Source organism: Eptatretus burgeri, chromosome 3 (genome assembly GCF_056783735.1).
Source record: "Eptatretus burgeri isolate ZD-2024b chromosome 3, Ebu_testis_v1, whole genome shotgun sequence".
In the NCBI taxonomy this organism is placed as follows: Eukaryota; Metazoa; Chordata; class Myxini; order Myxiniformes; family Myxinidae; genus Eptatretus; species Eptatretus burgeri.
The window spans coordinates 62,640,198-62,660,290 of NC_140963.1; the positions used below are offsets into that span (position 1 = coordinate 62,640,198).

At 46.7% G+C, this 20,093-nt stretch overlaps 1 protein-coding gene across 7 annotated transcripts in view; it reads right to left on the minus strand.

The window, feature by feature from the left end:
- The window catches only part of LOC147030046 (rho guanine nucleotide exchange factor 28-like), a 157,824-nt gene that overhangs the window by 101,826 nt on the left and 35,905 nt on the right, over positions 1-20,093 (minus strand). The window lies entirely within an intron of this gene.

A 20,093-nucleotide genomic window follows, 5' to 3' on the forward strand; every position in this document is an offset into this window, starting at 1 on the left:
AGCTCTGTGCTCCTGGGTTGGACCGCATGAAGGCACTGTACACGATGTCCTGAAAATTATTTATATACATAGTCGAGGATCGTCACTGAATGGATCAGGACAAAGCACGGAAAGAGCAGAGGACGCAAGACCAGAAAGGAGACGGGAGAATACAGAGAGACCACCGACCTGTCTGCGATGGCGAAGTGATATGCCCATCGACTCGGCTTCATCATGGGAGATTGCAATAATCTTAAAGGCTTCAACCTGAGTAAGATGTCAGGCAGGGGAGCTAGCCCAGGGGGGGAGAGCAGGACTCCATCATGCTGTGGGTGAAGGCTGTGCAGGTGGAAAGAAGTTCAGGCGTGCCAAGGTAGGACTTTGTACGACGGAGGATACCCAGCCGGCGGCTGGCTGAAGAGGCGAACTTTGAAATGTGCTTTCCTCAAGAATGATCATGGCTGAACGTGAGACCCCTGAGTTTGAACGACTGAACTTCCTCAAGAGGATTGTTCAGAAAGTAGATGGTGGGGGGTTGCAATACGGTCCTTTCAGGGAGAGAAAGAGTGAGTGTGAGATTTGTCAGGATTGAAAGACTTATTCCAAGTGAATAAGGAAGAAACAATGTTTATATTGTGAACGAGGAAGAAATGTTCATAAATGTTGAAGTTTTAATGAAGATGTGATTTTGTGACTACAATCACGACTTGATGTTTCAAAAAAATTCCCTTCGTCGTGTGCCATCTAAAGCCGAGCATGTTTCGGAGTCTGGTCAATTTATAACAACCAACAAATTACACACGCACACATCCCCATTTCGATAATGCGACATGACAAGCAAGCAGAAAATAGAGCATTTAGCACAAAGTGGGGGCATGGATGTCCATGATCCATGATCATTGTCCATGATCGTCGTTGCATGCGCGCAACAATGATCATGGAGGTCGTCGAAACAAGTCACCCATCAAATAAATTGTGACAAAGTAATTTGGTAGATTTATTCCAGAAGAAGCAAGGTGAAGGGGAGCTCAGATTTTAAATATTTATGAACAGAGAGTTTTTTTTGTTGTGCAGGTTTTTATTATCAAGATACCGATTAAAGCTGATGTGGAATTTACACTTCAGCACCGGCATGTGCAGTTATGCCCAAACATTAAAACAAATCTCTATAATAATATGAGTATTCATTATATCCGTCCATCTGTCTGTGTAACAATCTGTTTCACCCATTGTTTGGACAGTTCGTCTGATGCCACCCATAATTTCAACCTGAAAAATCATACTACCGTTATGTTGGTGCTTACCGCTGTGGAAGCCGAAGACATATTCGCAGGTGTCATATTCGCAACCGCCATGCCCTCCCTACAAGTTTTCCCTTCGGTGTAAAATGACCAAAGTGATAGATGAAACTATTTTGAGCCGATAGACCTCACAGACCTTGTGAAGATAGGCCTCAGCGATCAAGGTAGCAGTATGCTGTCCATACACCATCTAAATAGCTATGTCGCGTTTTCTCAAACAGGGGCTTTACCGCAGAGGTTATGCAAGAGATTGAAGGCTTGGAATGGGGAAGGGATTGACACCTTCGGGTTGGAAGGGGGAGGGCGAAGACTTGGGGTTGGGAGGCGGAGGTCGATTACTTGGGGTTTGTTTGGGGATGTCGGGGGGGGGGGGAGAGTTGATGACTTGAAGTCACATTTTACATTGTGCAGATGTTCCTCAGGTCCCTGCTAGGAAGAAATAAAATACTTTAATGGTAATTGATCCACCATGAATACAAGTGAAGCCATTTTGGGTCTTACCCTTTGTGGGAGAAAAGGTGGACCAACTCCTGGCTGAATACAAAAGCTTTTGAACACTGCACCAGCAAGGGAGTGATAAGATAGTGTTGAAACAACAAATACACAAGGAATCTTAAAATTCATAACGAAGAACACATTAGAGTTCACTTATGCCAATCTTACAAGACTATCACATCGTAGGGACACATTTCTTCAGCTACAGCTCCAGCTCCAGCTCCAGCTCCAGCTACGAGCGATCATTCAGCAGGGTCAATCTGATGAGGAATCATTTTTCGCTCCACAATGACTGAAGAATGGCTTTCTGGGCTAACAGCTCAGTTTAGGAAAGGATCTTGAATCAAGAGTAGATTACTCGTCGGCGATTGCCAGATTTTCCAGAATAACGACAAAGGGGCAAAGATTTAATGTCAAGGCCAGTTCAAAGTTGAATTTGTATTTGCCGTATAAACAATGTTACATAATACACATCTTTAGATTGTTCAGACAGAGAAAATTTAGATTGACAGCAAAATTAATGTCCTGATTATTCCATAACGGTTTTATCTTGCCCCAGCCGAGGTGGCTCATGGTAGAGAACAGTAAGAATAACATCTGGCCAATGAACATGAGATATATGCTTCCTTGCTGACATATATATATATATATATATATATATATATATATATATATATATATATATATATATTTTTTTTTTTTTGGCAGGATTTTGCCCCCCTTGATGCTAAGGTCTGGATATGCCACAATGTGACAGGAACAAGCTGATTAGATTTTGGTTAAGGTGCCGATGCAGATCCGGCCACTCAGTGGGCTACAAAAAGTAAGAGGTATGATCTGGCCACTGCCAGAGGTGTGTGCTATTCCAAGTGCCATTATGGTTCTCTCAAAATCTCTGAATGACCTCTGGACACAACTGGAGTTGTGGACCCACTGTTTGGAGAGGTACCGGGTTCAAAGGGTCAGGACCTTAATGATGGTTGATGAACCTGGTGGTTATTGAATCACACCCTCAATAAGCTGAAGGAATTGTATGTATATGCATGTATATTTTGGTCGAGGCTATATATTCCTGAGAGTTTGCTTATGTACATGTTTGTCCTCATTCTAACTCACATCCCTTATCTTCGGAGTCTCTCTCCATTTTGTCCCTCGACCGTGCTTTTGTGTGTTTCCCCCTCAAATGCTGTTACTTTTGTTCTGTTGCATCGTGATCTGTTCTATATGTTCTAGCTCCTCCATGAGCCTTGACCCTGCATCAAAAAAAAATTCCCCTTCCTGAAAAATTGTTCCACACACTCAATCAATCAATGCGCCGTACCATTGACAAAGCATTGGTGGTGCTGAAGTCATCTCTCGGCTGGGTGGTTTGCCATTGCCTTCCCAGCAGTTCGCCAGGACAGCAATTTGTAATTTGTTCCCGGATAGCTCTCCCACTCTTTGTAACAGATACTCAAGAGATATTTAACATTCACCAATGGCCAGTGCTGGTCGAGAGATACTCCGGCTTATCATTCATCCGATGGACAGTCCAAACGATGATACATTGCCCCACATGTGGAACATCAGGATGACAGTTAATATATCTGGGTTGAGGATCAAACCCAGGCTACATAGCTCAAAGGTGAGTGTGCATACCTCGAGGTCTAGGCTATCCTGCCAACCCCCTTTCAAAACAATACAAAGCAAAAAAAACCAAAACCTCTTCTTGAAAATAAATAAATAAATAAATAAATCAGAAAAAGAGGAAGGTTCAAAACTAAAAAGGTACATTTTCTTCCTCACTACGATTAACAATACCGACATGGCAAATGTACCCCCCAAAACAAGAGACGTTTGACCAATTAACTTGGTCATGACTGCAAAACACAAAAAATTTGAAGAGGAAAGGCAAATGGCTTCCGCAGATGATGATGATGATGATGTGGCTCTCATTTTTAGCTCGGTTAATTACTTAAAGCACTTCTATGCATTTAAAAAAAATTCAGGAACACATTTCAGCGACTCCTTAACCACCTTCACAATCTTCGATACACTTGGAAGCATGTACGTCACCGGCGCTACACAATGAATCAACTGTATCCAATACATGGAGACCCATGAAGCATGAGGCTGTGGGAGTTGGTTCAATGAGAACTTCCGTCCATTACTCCCTGAAGGATTCTCCCACAGTTCTCCTCTCTGAAATGCAAACTAATTTGTCCCGCCTGTTCCGCGCAAATGCAAAAGTTCTGCCAATATTCGAATCCAACAAGTGCTCTCTTTCACCCCCAAAACACAAAATTCATACAAAAGAGCGTCGGTCGAAGAGTTTACAAAACTTCCATCCTGGAAGGAGACCTGCTTTACATCCATCAAGGATTTCCTCATTGGACTCCATCAGAAATTTCACAAGACAACCTCACGACTAAAAAAGCCTTTGCGACGTTAACTTTGTGGTCGTTGTCATTGTGTTTTACAGCTGGAAAAACATTACAACGTAAGAAAAGGGGAGAAAAAAAAAAACCAAGGGAAGTAAAATATAAAGTAAGAAAGAGAAAGAAAACAAAGAAGAGAAAGTGCCAGACTCAGTGGCGGAATGGTCCGAGCGTCCGCTCTGAGTCTGGGAGGTTGGTGGTTTGAAGACGAGTTATCGCAAAATCTTTACAAACGGCACGTATTGCTTCCTTTCTTGAATCTCAGCATTGAAAAAGGCAAGAACACAACCAAACAACCATAGGTTGGCAGCCATTGTAAAGGCTTGCTGAGCCTAATGACCTCCTTTTGTGCTGAAGTTCCTTTTTTTGTGTACAAAGTCAAGGCGAGTGCAAGAGCTAGAACGCTGAATGGATCAGGACGCAACAGAACAAAAGGAACAGCAGAAAGAGAAGGGGGGAAACACCAACAGCAGGGTTGAAAGATAAAACAGAGGGAGAGTTGGACGGATAATGGGTATGGGAAGGAAAGAGAGAAAGGGGAGGGGATGCACAGCGTGGACAAGATGGATAACGAAGCAAACCTTTAGGAAGGAAAGGCTGGAAATCCGGAAAAGGGGTGGGTGAAAGGGGGTAAAAAAAGATCATGGTTTTGGATGAGGGATGATCCGAGATGGTGGTGAACAGCAGCTGTCGTGAAGACCTGGAGGGAAGAATGAGATTGAAGAGGATGTGGAAGTTGATTTTGCAGGTGGGAAAAAGAAGAACAAATGAGTGGAGGTGAGCAGTGACCCTGGATTGAGGTGGTTTCACCAGAATGAGCTTGATGATGGAGCATGTGTGCTCTGCAGAAATCTGTTGGGGGGGGGGGGACAAAACACAAAAGAGTAGAGGGTACATGACCAGAAAGGAGGTGGTAGAAGACAGAGACCACCGACCTGTCTGCGATCACGAAGTGATAAGCCCATAGACTCAGCTTCATCACAAGATATGCCTTTGGTCTTGAAGCCCTTGGTTTCTACGACGTCAAGCTGAGCAAGATGTTAAACAGGGAGCCAGCCCAGAGGGGAGAGCAGCACTCCATGAAGCTTCAGATGAAGGTCATTTTGGTGGTAGATAGGAGTTCACGTGTGCCAAGGAAGGACTTTGTAAGATGGAAGATGCCCGGTCAGCAACTGGCTTTGGAGGCCAACTTTGAAATGTATTTTGCCCAAGAAAGATAATGGCTGATGCTGAGACCCAGGAGTTTGAATAACTAAACATCCTCAGGAGGACTGTTACATCCTTTTGCAAGGGAACTCATGTGAATCCCAGATGAAAATCATCACAATAATACAAACCAGCTGGTATACCCATCGAGGATGGGTGATTTTATGGTAATATAATTTACGAGGATGGGAGGGTCAGAGAAGAACATCAACAATGCCGTGACGGAGAGGTGTCTGAAGTACCATGTATCAGGCCAATATACGGGTCAAGGATGGGTGACAGCATGATATTGGATTTGATGGGATGGGGGGGAAACAACAACAATCCTGTGACGGAATGGCACCGGAAGTGCTGACTACTATAATTTGTGGTGTCGTCCAACATGGCTAACGTTTTGAGGAAGGCCTACTTTCAACAGGTCCAAAAGGACTCAAAAGGAGGAGTTAGAAGTAGATTTCGATGTCACAAACAGAATTGTAAGGGATTGACACCTATGATGCTTTGGTGACGATGCAGCCTGAAGCTAGCCTGAGGTTGAATTTAGACCCAGCGATATACTCACCCTGGTGTTTTGCAAGCTGGGAGATGCATCGACGTGTGCGCCAGTACCGGTCAACATTAGAGATCATGCTTTTGGAAACAATCTCTCAAGATAACAAACAAATGGACTCAACCGCAATACCCTCTCCTTCAGTGAGGGTAATAATAATAATAATAATAATAATAATTTTAAAGACTGGTGATTAAACGTCAAACCTCTTCATGACCCACATTTCAAAAGATACTGATGATGATAAACAGGTTGTTACCTCCACCGCCGAAGGTTGACGGAGGCTATGATTTCACCCCTGTCTGTCTGTGAACAGGATATCTCAAAAAGGTTGTGGATGGATTCAGACGAAATTTGATGGAGAGGTTTGGTGTGTGACAAGGAAGAATTCATTCAATTTTAGTGAAGATCCAAATCTGGATCCAGATACAAGAATTTTTAAAAAAATTTTTGAGATTGAGATGAGATGGAGCCAAAAACTATCCATGGAACGATATTTCAAAAAAGTTCTGGATGCATTTTGACAAAACTTGGTGGACAAGTCGGGTAGGTGACAAGAACAAGCCGATTCGATTTTGGTTCAGGTCCGGATGCAGACCTCCTCCACTCATCCGTTCCTCTTTTTTCCCACCTGTAGAACCAACTTCCACATTCCCTTCAATTTCATTCCTCCCTCCAGGTTTTCAAGATGGCTGTTCATCACCATGTCAGATCATCCCCAATCCAAAACCACAATACGTTCTACCCCCATTAACCAACCCCACGCCCATCTCCGGCCTATCAGGAGGATACAAAACATAAACTGTTCAGCCTGGTGGACATAGAGCTCCACTGCGTGCCGTTCTCGTTTTGTACATGGCTTAATGAGTGATCCCCGATATTAAGTTTGCAAGCTGATATTACCAAAACATCTTGTTTTGGTTTTTTTTTTACATAATATTTTGACAAAACACAAGACAGTAAACTGTACGACAACTATAATTTTATGTTTATACTTTTATGATGGACCTTGGGCCGACTGATAAATTCTTGCACATTTCCCCGTTTGTAAACCCGTTACCAAATGTGATATTGTGAATGTCAAAGTGATGAAGATAAAGCTTTCTTGTTATTTAAGCTAAACCATTCTTCTTCTTTGACTCATTTTTTTTTTAGCTCGCCTGTTCAAAGAACAGAGAGCTATAGCGATACCCCCGGCGTGAGCGTCAGCGTCAGCTTCAGCGTGAAAATGTTAAAGTTTTTGGTGCAAGTTATTTTTTCCTTTTTAATGCTTTTATCTCCCACACTATTTTTTATTCCCCGATATATACGAGGTGTGTTCAAAAAGTATCCGACCTTTGTTCATAAAAAATACTTGTATCCAGATACAACAAACTTACACTAATCTCCTTCAAAGTAGTCCCCTTGGGCTGCCACACACTTCTCCCAACGGTTCTGCCACTGTCGGAAGCAGTGCTGGAACGCCTCTTTTGGGATGGCGCGCAGCTGGTCCGTCGCATTCCGCATGATGTCTTCTCTGGACTGAAATCTGGTCCCTTTCAGGGGCATTTTCAGCTTGGGGAAAAGCCAGAAGTCACACGGAGCCATGTCGGGAGAGTAGGGAGCCTGACGAAGCACAGGTGTGTTGTGTTTGGCCAGGAAACTCTATCAAATGTGAAGAATGGGCGGGTGCGTTATCGTGATGGAGCTGCCAATTGACCGCTGCCGACAGGTCCGGCTGTTTGCGTCGCACAGCGTCACGAAGGCGACGCAGTACCTCTTGGTAGGACTCTTTGGTGATGGTTGTGCCGTGTGGTGCGTACTCATGATGAACCACGCCACTAGAGTCAAAGAAGACAGTCAGCATGACTTTGACATTGCTGCGGACATTCCTTGTTTTTTTTGGCCTCGGGGATGTTGGATGCTTCCATTGTGATGACTGGAACTTGGTTTTTGGGTCGTACCCATAAACACAGGTCTCATTGCCAGTGATCACTGTGTTGAAGAAGTTGGGATCGCTGTTCACAGTCTCCAGCATGTCCTGTGCGATCTCCAAACGGAGTTGCTTCTGCTCGATCGTTAGCAGCTTTGGCACGAACTTCGCTGAGATTCTCCTTAAGCCCAAATCCTCAGTCACAATGGAATGAACGAATCCAATGCTGACGCCCGCCTCGTCTGCAAGTTCTCTGGTCGTGATTCGATGATCCTGCATCAGCAGCATCCTCACTTGGTCAATGACGATCTCATTTCGGGATGTTGAGGGCCTACCAGGACGTGCTTCACTTTCCACTGATGTGCGACCATCTTTGAAGCGGTTGTACCACTCTTTTGTCTGTGTGGTGCCCATTGCTTCGTTCCCGAAGGCCTGTTGAATCTTCCAGATCGTTTCCACTTAGGAATCGCCAAGCTTTACACAAAATTTGATGCAGTAGCGTTGTTCAAGTTTTTCCGCAATTTTGTCAAAAACGAAAATCCGACGGCGCTCACTTACACTTCCTCACTCATCGGCGGTCTGTCGGCGACTGACAGCTTCTGCAGGCGGGAAAATATTCACGCATACGAATTAGGATAGCCTACATACGTGAACCAAACCACGCCTCCCGAGCTTCATTTGTTTACGCACGAAAAATTAAGGTTGGATACTTTTTGAATACACTTTTTTTTTTTAATAAGGATACTTTATAACGTTGGATATATCGGGGCGTATTATGTGTCGTCCATCTGTCCGCCTGTCTGTCTGTCTGTCCGTACTCTAACTCCCAGTTTTCAACTTTCACGTTTCATATTTGGTACATAGGTACAGACTGTGGAGATGGTGTGTCGCGACATACGTTCGTCGTCTAAAGTGGTTGCCATGGCAACCAGGATGCTGTTTTCCATGTAGTGGCACAATTCTGTATATACCTTCTTGTTCGGGCGTATATTGTGCTCACTTGTGCTCTTGTTACTGATTACAACATACAAATACATATATTGCTTCAAAATTATTTAGATCAGACTTCACTGCAATGCTTTGTAAAAAAAATATTAATTATTAGAGGAGTCTTTTTAAAACTATAAATGTAAAAACAGGCGAGCATTGGGAGGCTTTGACACCAACTCTGGTAAATCTTCTTTTCTTCCCTGTCTTCTGCTGTTAGCAAATATATCGTGGACCAGGATTTGATGATGAATTTGGTCCGCAGGTCGCAACTTCAATGAAGTGCCACTGTGCCACAGGAACAGCACTCCTGTACCTTAGGGTGAGAATGTAGAACTTGGCCGGGGCACGGCACATAACAGCCTCCTCTTTTTGAGAGGCATACGCCTATGATTTGTCCAAGCTTAAAAGTCCAGCTGATATGCACGTGGATAGTGAAACAATACAGACGGGACGTCTGTTTAACACCGATCCCCCCCCCCCATATAATAAGAGGATCTTCGACAGTGATCAGCAAATGCTCGCGGACGGGGTATCCAACTTAACATTCCTCCATGGTACTGTACCAGGATGACAGTATATAATCAACTCAGGAAAGAAATCCACGAGAAACAGCTGAAAGGTGAGAATGCTATACATTTCTGAGCTCTCCTGTCAGCCCACTAACTTTAACGAAAACCATAAACAGCTTATATTTGCAAATTTAATTGTTGGAGTCCTTTAAAGAGACAACCGCGCTCAAACAAAGAAACTTCTTCACTGGGACATAAGTGGGGTTTATAATTGAGGACAAACTGAAAAAATACATTCCTTCCAGCATAATCTATGGGGAAGAATAAGGATTAAGGATAAAACAATGTACTTGGTGAATGGATGTCATTTCTCAATGTGCTGTTCATGAAAGAGATGAAGTACAGACAGACAGGCCACCTGACTCTCGTCTTCACATTTTTGGGATGAAGAGACCCAGCAGACAAAGAGTGCTTGTAAAACGAAGGGATTGCTGAACCCCCCCCCCCTCGAGACGATAGAGACGAGGAGACGAGTGTCGAGATTCTCGGCGAGACTGTAGGATTTTATGTTACAGTCGCAAAAATCAGTTTGTATTTGAAAATGAACAAGGTTAATGAGACGGGGCGTGCTGGGAAACGACCTCCAGGGTAAAAGCCGATGCAGAGGACGTGGATGGAATATTAAATGACAGAAGAAGAGGTTGTAATTCAAACAATAATATGACAACCCGATCTGAAACAGAAAACAATACAATCGATTCAGAAAAAGTGATGATTCCAATTCCTTTCTTGATTGGGAGCACAATCATTCCAGGTAACAACTACTCTCAAGATCAGGAGCACAATCATTCCAGGTAACAACTACTCTCAAGATCATTTACACCTGGTCAAAAAGATAGGTAAGTTAAGATTAAAATTTTTTTAATGAATTGGTTTTGATTTGAACAAAAAGATGCAAAAATAGGAGAACATTTTGACCGCCGTTTAATTGCACGTCTGTCTGACACACACTTCCTTTTCTTTCCTTCCCTTTAAGGCGCTGTCACACCTTGACGAATTAGCCAGCAATGGCAACGTATAAAAATGTATGTAAAACGTTGGCGTACGCTGAAGTTTTGAGGTTTTTTAAATGTTTTTGGCATATTCATAACGAGTTGGTCGTATGCATAACATATTAGTAATGTACACAGAACTTTTCGATGTCTTATAGATAACTTATACCAACTAGTGCTTAGCCTGTTGTCGGCGTTCACAACCTATGCCCAACAATAGTCTAACTTATGCATAGCGCGCTGCACGTATCGCCGACGAACTCGTGGCGTAGCCTGTTAAAAACCTGCCGCACGCCGATTTAAATCATAAACGCCTGAGAATTGGAAGTGTCAACATCGCAGTCACACCTTGACGATTTAGCGAGCGTATGCCGACCTCTGAAAAATGTGTCTAAAACGCTGGCACACGTCGAATACGGTATGGGTAAGTTGTGTATACGTTAAGAGCACGATGAAAAACAATGAAGTACGCTGTCATATTTCGTGGTACGTCGAGTACGTCGTGAAATTTCAAGCATGCTGAAAATTTTACGACGTACTCGACATATGGCTCACAAGTTCCGCTTCGCTGGGACTAAGTTGTAGGCACGTTATGCGATCGTTGACACACGTCTACACAAGTTCCTTGTAAGTTACTCATAAATCGAAACACGTCGAGGTAATGTTTAGCATACCCGGAACTTATTTTCTCTGTCAAGGCACATTTTCTTTTTTTTCTCCTTGGCTCCGTGAAGGCACCTGACGAAATATCTGGTTGTTGTTTTTTTATTTTTAGTCTATCACGAATTTTAAAATATATTCGGACATTTGCTTTTAAGTTTCGACGTCGATGTGACAATATCCTCAAACAGAAAATATTCACAGAGGAGGAACTAAGAATAAGACATGAGCAAACTGAAGAGGCAATCGGACGTGACGAAATATCGGAAGTTATTGGTGTTTTTTATTTTTTTTTTTCAACGCTGCCAATACGCCATTATACGGTAGCTGTAAATGAGAAACACGTTCAGTAAGTTCTGTGGTCGTCCGGAAGACGTCAATCAAATACGTCTACATACGTCAATGTGCGTTGGAGGTACGTTACTCATAGGTTCAAAGCACGTTACTCATAGGTTATAAATAAGTTTCGGGTACACTAAGCATTACCTCGACGTGTTTCGACTTATGAGTAACTTACAAGTAACGTGTGTCGATGTGTGTCAACGATCGCATAACGTGCCTACAACTTATGGCCAGCGTAGCGGAACGTGTGAGCCATATGCTGGCATACGTCGTAAAATTTCAAGCATGTTAAAATTTGAGGACAATTTGAGGACTTAAAAAAGTACAACGATGAAAGCCAGCATATTACGACATATGGCAGTGTTTTTCAGCGTGTTCTTAATGTTATCAAAACTTACCCATAACGTATTCGACGTGTGCCAGCGTTTTAGACAAATTTTTCAGAGGTCGGCATATGCTGGCGAAATCGTCAAGGTGTGACTGGGCCTTTACGTTGAGCTCATCTGAACCTCCTCCTTTTATCCCCTCTCCCCCTAATTCCTTACCACACCATTCATATTATGCCAATTCTCCCCACATTTTCTTCCTTTTCGCATCTCCGACAAAAGTCTCCGATAATATGTTATGACATCTGATAGATAATCACATTAGATCTCACGATCAAAAATTTTTTGGGGGGACTAACCTCGCCCCCACGTTGGGTAAGTAATACACAGGTGTCCAGCAAGTCCACTTTTCGTCTACCGAGTCAATAGCCATTAAAGATCGTGTTGCTTGAACCCTGACCTCCAGCCTTCTTGCCTCATAACTATACTCTCCTTTTCTTACTTCCTGTGCGCCTCCAAACAACACACACCCATGAACGTTCACCCGAGATTAGTGCAGAAAGAAAACAGATTAGCCAAATTCCTCCATATGTTCCTGCCGTAGAATCAAGGGAAACCCTTGTCCCACCACGTGAGCTTCGTGCGGCCTGTTCAAACATTCGATAAAAGCAAAAAAATATGTCGGAGGTTCCTCGCACACAAAGTGGTTGGCCATCCAAGCACACAATCAAAGTGGAATTTAATTAAACCGAAAGGCAACGCAGTGCTGGCAGAATGCTAATGGAAAACTCACAAATAATGTCATTACTATGAGAGGAACCACGATTGCCAAAACAGCAAGGCTGCTGACAGCCTGCGAATGAATAGGGAAATGGAACATAAACCCCCTCCCCCCCCAAAAATAAAAACAAGGAAAATAACTCTTTCCCAAGTTGTCAGCACAATATGAAATAATGAAACTGAAATGGAAATGGTGTAACAATATTAACTTTTTTTTGTCTCCGAGAAGAAAAATAAAAACTCGAGCAGATAAAATGGGCCTACAAACATTCCCACGCTTCAAAATAGCACGTCAAGACCAACAAGCACCTTTTGTACCCAAAACAAACCACCGCCTTGGCAAAAGGCACGGCCTGTATCCTCAGCTGTAATTCACTCACAGGCTTCTGTCAAGACAAATATCTCGGAATCCTTGTGATTCCAAGAGACAACTTTGTGGGCACCTTGTGCCAAAAGTAATTACACACTTTCAACAACGTCAACGAGGGTGTGGGTGGTGCGGGTTGGGATGGGGGATGGGGGATGGGGGGGGGGAGAAGCTGATCAACATCCAAGATGAATATTAATTCCACAAACAGAGTGGATTCCTTCCCCATTATTTTACAAAGCAATTTTCTGTAAAAGTTTAGCCTTACTCTAAAATCAAAAAACGGACCTTGTCACTTGTTCAGATCAAATAAAGGAACGATTTTCTTGTGACAAAAACTCATGGACTCCATAACGCAGCCGAAACATTTCTTTCTGCAACAAGGAAAGGGTCACTACGTGCGAGACAACAGGCAAAGCCCAAGGGAGGGTTAATGGCGTCCTTTCCTTTTGCGTTCCAACCCCCGATGCTTAGAAAGATTTATATCAGTTCTCGACCCTCAGTGCAAGTTGACAGTGTCCACAGAATCAAGTACACAGTTTCCTTGCCGCACCGTGCCTGCGTCACGTCCAACTCCGACAGCTGTGCTTACACTTAAGCAAGCATCAAGAGAAGTAAGCCTAACCCTGTAACGTTTCCCCTCTTGGGTATTCCATTTCTACAAAGTGGCTCCAGCATGCCGTGTTTGCGTAGGCCACGGCGTTAACCCTCATTTACTGCTCCTCCACACATGCCTGGAAAGGACACACGGCGCACCATGGGGCAATGCTCAACAAGAGGTTTCCGATTGAGGTAACACAAGTCCGGTGAGATAAATTAGAACCACATGTGCGTGGGTCCCGACAAAGCCTGCCTGTGCATTCATGATGGAGCTTCATTCCAGGTACTCTCCTGCCGCCTTTCCAGGACTCTGTGCCAGGCCTCGACCAATTCGTTCAGTTGGTACGAGAATGGTGGACATTAAAATCAGCGGCATTACTTGGCCATGAAGATTTTCAAAAGAGTGGTCACAAATGCTTGCTGAAAATCATAAAATCATAAAATCATATTCACAGGGATGAGAAATTCCCTTCTGACTCTGATCTCATCAAAAACCTCTTCCTATTCCTTTCCCTTCTCAACCCCCCCATTTCATCCCTATCCATTTCGTTTTGTTTTCTTATCATCCCCTCCCCCACTTAGGGCCCCCTCCCCCTCAACTGAGCAACCACTTTCTTTATGACTTTCACTTTCCCTATATAATATGTGGATGATCCTGAGCAACAGTTTGAAATCAAGCAAAAGAGAAAACCCTTTGAATAATTGTTTATTCCAGTGCAATGTGACCCCGCTTGACCCTCCTCGAATGACCATCGTAACCAGGTGCACGACTCGCCCACTGTGTGAATTACAACACACAGGAAGGGCCTCGTCCACAGCGCTATGGATACTTTACAAGGGAAAAACTACTTGTATTGTGAGCCAAGAAAGCAAAAGCCAGTTCAATGAAAATATAAAAAGCAACAATGGACGAGATGCAAACAACAGAACATTGTTAATAAATAAATAAACAAGCAGTCATAGACTGGTACTTACGAAATCGTCAACTTGACCTCTGACCTTGTCTAATAAAAGCTGTCTCAAGAGAAGGTAGCGACGCAAACCAGAAGTTTCTTCGATGATTCTGTACCAAACCATCAAAAATCGAATGTTTTGGATATTTGACCTCACTGTGACCTTGACCTTTGACCGATTTTGACCAAAATCTAATCAGCGCAAGCCACCACCCTCCTGAATCACGTGGTGTAATTTGACATTGGTAGCTCTGACCGTTCTCGAGTTATCATGCCTACAAACAAACAAACAAACAAACACACAAACAAACAGAAACGGAAGTAATCAATATACTTACGAAATCTTTAGATCTTTAGATTTCGTAAGTAATAAATAAATAAATAAACAGATAATAATCATAATAATATTGTTACGGTTGAGGAAATTCGCAAACCACCATTCAGGTCCCGTAGGTGAGATATCTCTGTAAGTACATGTGTAGTTAGCCCCAAACCCGTTGTTTCGAGGGAATAAATGTAATTCATTCGGGCTGCGACCCTTTGAGATAGCCGTTTTTCTGTTCTATCTTTATTTTGAACCAACCACGTCTCAACCGCCATCACACAACAACCACCAACCGCAACGCCGCTTCACAACAACAACGCCAACAGCCACGATCTTTACCTTCACAACTCGCGCCCGCAAACATCGCATCACCGCCATTCCAAACGTCGCCATGGCCATGGACCACCACTTTAAACCCTCCACCACCTTCGCCTCTCCTTCTGCGGCCATTCCCGCACCGCTTGTGGGCACCGAGCGTCAGGCTGTCCTGGACTCGTACAGGGCGCGCGCCGAGCCGCGGGTACAAAGTGCGGCCTTTCCGAGGAGAAGTCGGATCAGGAATGATACACGCCCACTTCTGATCCGTCCAATCAGCAAGCGTGGGGCGGTTTGGCCCCGTCTCCAGGCGCGTCGGAGTGGAATCGATATATGCAAATTTGAGGATCAGGGGAGACTCACGCCCCTTTTTCTCCGTCCAATGGGCGAGCGTGGCTCCACCCCCGAGCTCGTTCAGATCCAGAAATTTGCATATGGGTTCTCCTGCCGGACTACAAAGCGCCGAGCACGGGGCGAATTTAGTGAGTTCGAGTCAAGTGAGTTGGAGAAAAGGTCGAGGCAGTCAAGTCGGGTCTGGAGAGGAGCAGTCTGTGGAGCCGTGAGTCAAGTCGGGTCTGGAGAGTGGCAGTCTGTCGGGGTTCGGAGTCTGTCGGGGAGCTGCAGAGATGGGAAGCCTGAAGCCTGGAGCGCGGTCGAGGTGATTTGCTGCAGTCGGCTGAGGAGAATTGCGGAGGGGACTGGATAGCTCGGGTCCGAGGCAAGGAAGACGGCGGTCGGCGACGAGCTCGCAGTGGAGTCGCTCGTCGCGGGACCCAAGCAAGCCAGCTATCCTCTTTCCCCAGAGCATCAACAATTCCCCCCTTTCCCCCCCCCCCGCACTGAGATAGTGCGAAAAGGGGGGCCCCGTTCCCACCCCACTCCAAGCAGTGCCAACGAAACCCGCGAAGGAGCGCGGAGTCGGGGCATCACCGCGCCGCCACATTTGCGGCTCATCACAAGACACGGGTAGGATCCACCCAGTGTCACGGCCCACAGGCCCCGTCTGCCCCCTTGTCTTTGAGGGTGGCCCTTTTCTTTTGCTTTTGAGTAAATGTGTTGTCGGCGCCGTCTGTAAAGTAAAACTGTGTAAGTGTTGCCGTGTGCTCGCGTAGTTGGTAGTAGATCTGCATTGTTGTGTTTCTTTTGTAACATCTGCTTTTGGTGCATAATTGTTGTAATTGTATATGTGTGCTCTCCGTGTGCCGCGGAATAAATGTACATCATGTTGAACTGTTTGCCCGTTTCGCTTCGTCTTTTCTTGAATTGAATCTCCATCTTGCTTCACGTAAAGGGTTGGTAGTGGGCTTAATACGCCTGATAATCAATCGGAACCATCGAGGCCGACGATAACACCGCTCGGTTATCCCGATAGTACGGAATGGGTCGCTTAAGTGGCCCGTGTCCGGAGTCAACCTGCGGCGACGTGCGATCGCCCGGTCTACCCTCCGCGTGGGTACTTAGGTAGGTCGAATTTGGCGAACAACCCTATCCCACGCGGGGGGCCGATTGGCACGATCGTGGTGAGGCCGAAAGGCCCACCCGTGACTAGCTCCCGGCGTTAGTCCGAGAGGGTCACGACAGAATTGTCCGTCCGGTGGGCGACGTGCCGCGATTCGAGTTACGTGGCCGCTCGCACGCCAGCGGGCGCGAATTCGCAACAATATCAAAGAGGATCATCAGTTTTTTCGATAAAAAAGTTTAAAGGACTCTTGTTAGTTCCTGCTGTATTACCTTGCCTGTATTACCTGTCCTCTGCTGGTTAGGGCAAGGATTTGTAATTTTTGTTCAGGATTCCGACAATAGCTCGACTACTCTTCGTGAAGGACACCGTGGGATCTTGAACATCCACCAAAGAATGCTGGCACACGGGACATCCAGTCTAACGTCCATCTTGTGCTGTGTCACGTGATTGGGTTTTCGTATATCATGCCTCACCCGCGAGGGGTGGCAGGAATGTGCTTCTGGTCGCGCAATAAAGCGGAGTTGATGCTGGCACGCTTGCGTCTCGTGTTCCACTGCACCTCGTACACTCTAGTTGGCGACGAGGATGGTTGAAAACGGACATGTGCCCGTTTTCGTCGGAGACCACTTCGAATTGTTTGCCGAGCAATTGGGATGCTATTTCCACGCGAATGATGTGGTCGACGAGAGCAAACAGAAGTCGATCTTGCTCGCTTCGCTTTCAGCGGAGCATTATCGACTACTGAGTGATTTGGTGGCGCCGGACAAGCCCCATGATGACGGCCTGTCGTTTCGGGACATTGTGCAGAAGATGAAAGCACACATGGCGCCGGAGAAGTCATTACAGCTCGATCGCCTCTCGAAAGGGGCAGAGGAACGTGTCGCTGATTTCATGGCGCGAGTGAAGCATTCTTCCGTGGTCTGCAAGTTCACGGCGGGGGAGCGTCCAGCTCAGCTCAGAGATCGTTTTATTGCTGGTTTACAAGATGTGAAGATGGTTTCGGCAGTTCTACGGCGGAAGGGTGAAGCCATTACATTCGACTCGGCGGTCGGCACTGCTACAGCGGTCGACAAGACTCACAGAGATGTTCGAGCCATCACCGGCCACGCGGGGTCGCGAGCGCCCCGGGACGCGCGCACGACCTTCGGTGAGGGTCGGACGTCGCCGCGCGGCCGCACGTGCGGAGAGGTGACCCCGCGGACGTGTTTGGGATGCGGAGGTCGACACCTGTGCCGTGCGTGCCCGTATAAAGGCACCGTGTGTTTGAATTGTCACAAGGTTGGTCATCTGAAGCGTGTGTGCCGTGGGGTGCCGGCCACCGTTAAGGTCATGGACGGCGATGTGCGAGGCGACCCGGGGCGGAACCGGTGGCCGTTGATGGGCCTGTTTTCAATTGGCCTGGCGGCGGCGCGCCCGATGTCGGTGGAAATCGAAGTGAACAAAACGCCGATCACGTTCCAGGTTGATACGGGAGCGGCTGTGTCGATCATCGGTGAACAGACCGCGAGTAGACTCAATGGCCTGAAGCTTATCAGGTCAAACCTCATGCTGTTCACGTACACCCGCGAGAAGATAACGCCAGTCAGGATGGCAGACGTGTCTGTGCGGTACCAAGGCCAGGTCGCCACGCTTCGGGTGTACGTTGTGCAGGGGAGGGGACCGTCTCTCCTCGGCCGAGATTGGTTGGCCCGCATCAGGCTAGACTGGGCCGCAGTTCACCTTGTGCAACCCGTGCCGAGCCGGTGGGAGGATCAGTTGGAGAAGATTCTTCAGAGACATCAAGGTTTGTTTGGCGACGACCTTGGGAAACTCAAGGGCATGGAGGCAAAACTCTTCCTGAAGGAGGGGATGGTTCCTCGGTTTTGTAAACCACGTCCGGTGCCGTATGCCCTGCGGGACAAGGTCAAGGGTGAACTGGATAGGCTGGAGGCCTGTGGAGTGATCAAACGGGTGTCGTGCTCAGATTGGGCCACCCCGGTTGTCACGGTGCTGAAACGGAATGGAGACGTCCGATTGTGCGGGGACTTCAAATCCACGGTTAACCCGGGGCTCAGCGTAGAGCAATATCCACTGCCGTCAATCGATGAAATATATGCGCGATTGGCGGGGAGTCAATACTTCACGAAGCTAGACCTGCGTGATGCATATTTTCACCTGCCGATGGATCCCGGGAGTCGCGACCTTTTGACAATCAACACGTGTCAAGGGCTCTATCGATATACCCGACTCTGTTGTGGGATTGCTTCGGCCCCAGCTTTGTGGCAGAAAGCCATGGATCAGGTTTGCATTGGCCTGCCCGCTCAGACCGACCTGGACGATGTGCTCATTGCGGGGAAAACTGCGGACGAGCATCTTGCGAACATTGCCCGAGTGCTGACAAAGCTAGAAGCGTGCGGCCTGCACTTGAACAGGGACAAGTGAACGTTCTTCAAGCAGCGCTTTGAATACCTCGGGCACATCATCACGCCGGAGCGGCTGTTGAAAGGTCCTCGGAAGGTGGAGGCGATTCAACACATGCCACCGCCTCGCGATAAGACGCAGCTGCGCTCATTCATTGGTATGGTACAGTATTACCAAAGGTTCGTGCGAGGGCTAAGCTCACAACTTGCGCCGTTAACACGGTTGCTCAGGAAGGACAAGCGCTGGGCTTGGGGGCCTGCACACCAGGCGTCGTTCGACCGCGTCAAGCGGCTGCTCACAGAGGATATGGTCCTCGTGCACTACGAGCCTGCGCGTCCGCTCCTATTGACATGCGACAGCTCTGCATATGGCATCGGGGCAGTGCTCTCCCACAGGAAGGACGATGGTTCCGAGCGGCCTGTTTGTTTTGCATCCCGGACCCTGTCCGCAGCAGAGCGGGGATATGCCCAGATCGAGCGCGAGGCTCTCAGCCTCGTCTGGGGTGTGCAGAGGTTTCATCAATACTGCTGGGGCGGCATTTCACTTTGCAGACGGATCACAAATCGCTTCAATTCATACTGAGACCCGAACGCGGGGTGCCGGTGGTAGCGGCTGCGCAAATACAGCGGTGGTGTCTGTTTCTTGGTGCTTACGATTATGATATTCAGTTCCGAAGCACTGAGAAGCATGCTAACTGCGACGGGCTCTCACGCTTGCCATGTGCGGAGGGTCCAGCTGCGTCTGAGCTGGCCGACCGGGTCGATGTGTTCGCGCTGGGCCAGGTCCAAAGCGGGCCGGTCACGGCCAGACAGGTCGCGGTGGAATCGGCTCGTGATCCGGTGCTCGCCCGTGTCGTCCAGGCGATTTCTTCGGGGGATTGGAGTAATCTTCCTTCGACACCGGCATTTCAACCTTTCACGTCACGCGCATCGGAGCTGTCGTTGGTCCAACGGTTCGTTATGTGGGGGATGAGGACGGTGATTCCACCGAAGTTCAGGCAGCGGTGTTTGGAAGAACTGCATGTCAGTCACCTTGGCATCGTGAAGACCAAGAGTCTTGCTCGTAGCCTGTTGTGGTGGCCGGGGTTGGACAAAGACATTGAGCAGTTGGTTAAGCGTTGCGCCACGTGCTAAACAGATGCTGATAACCCGC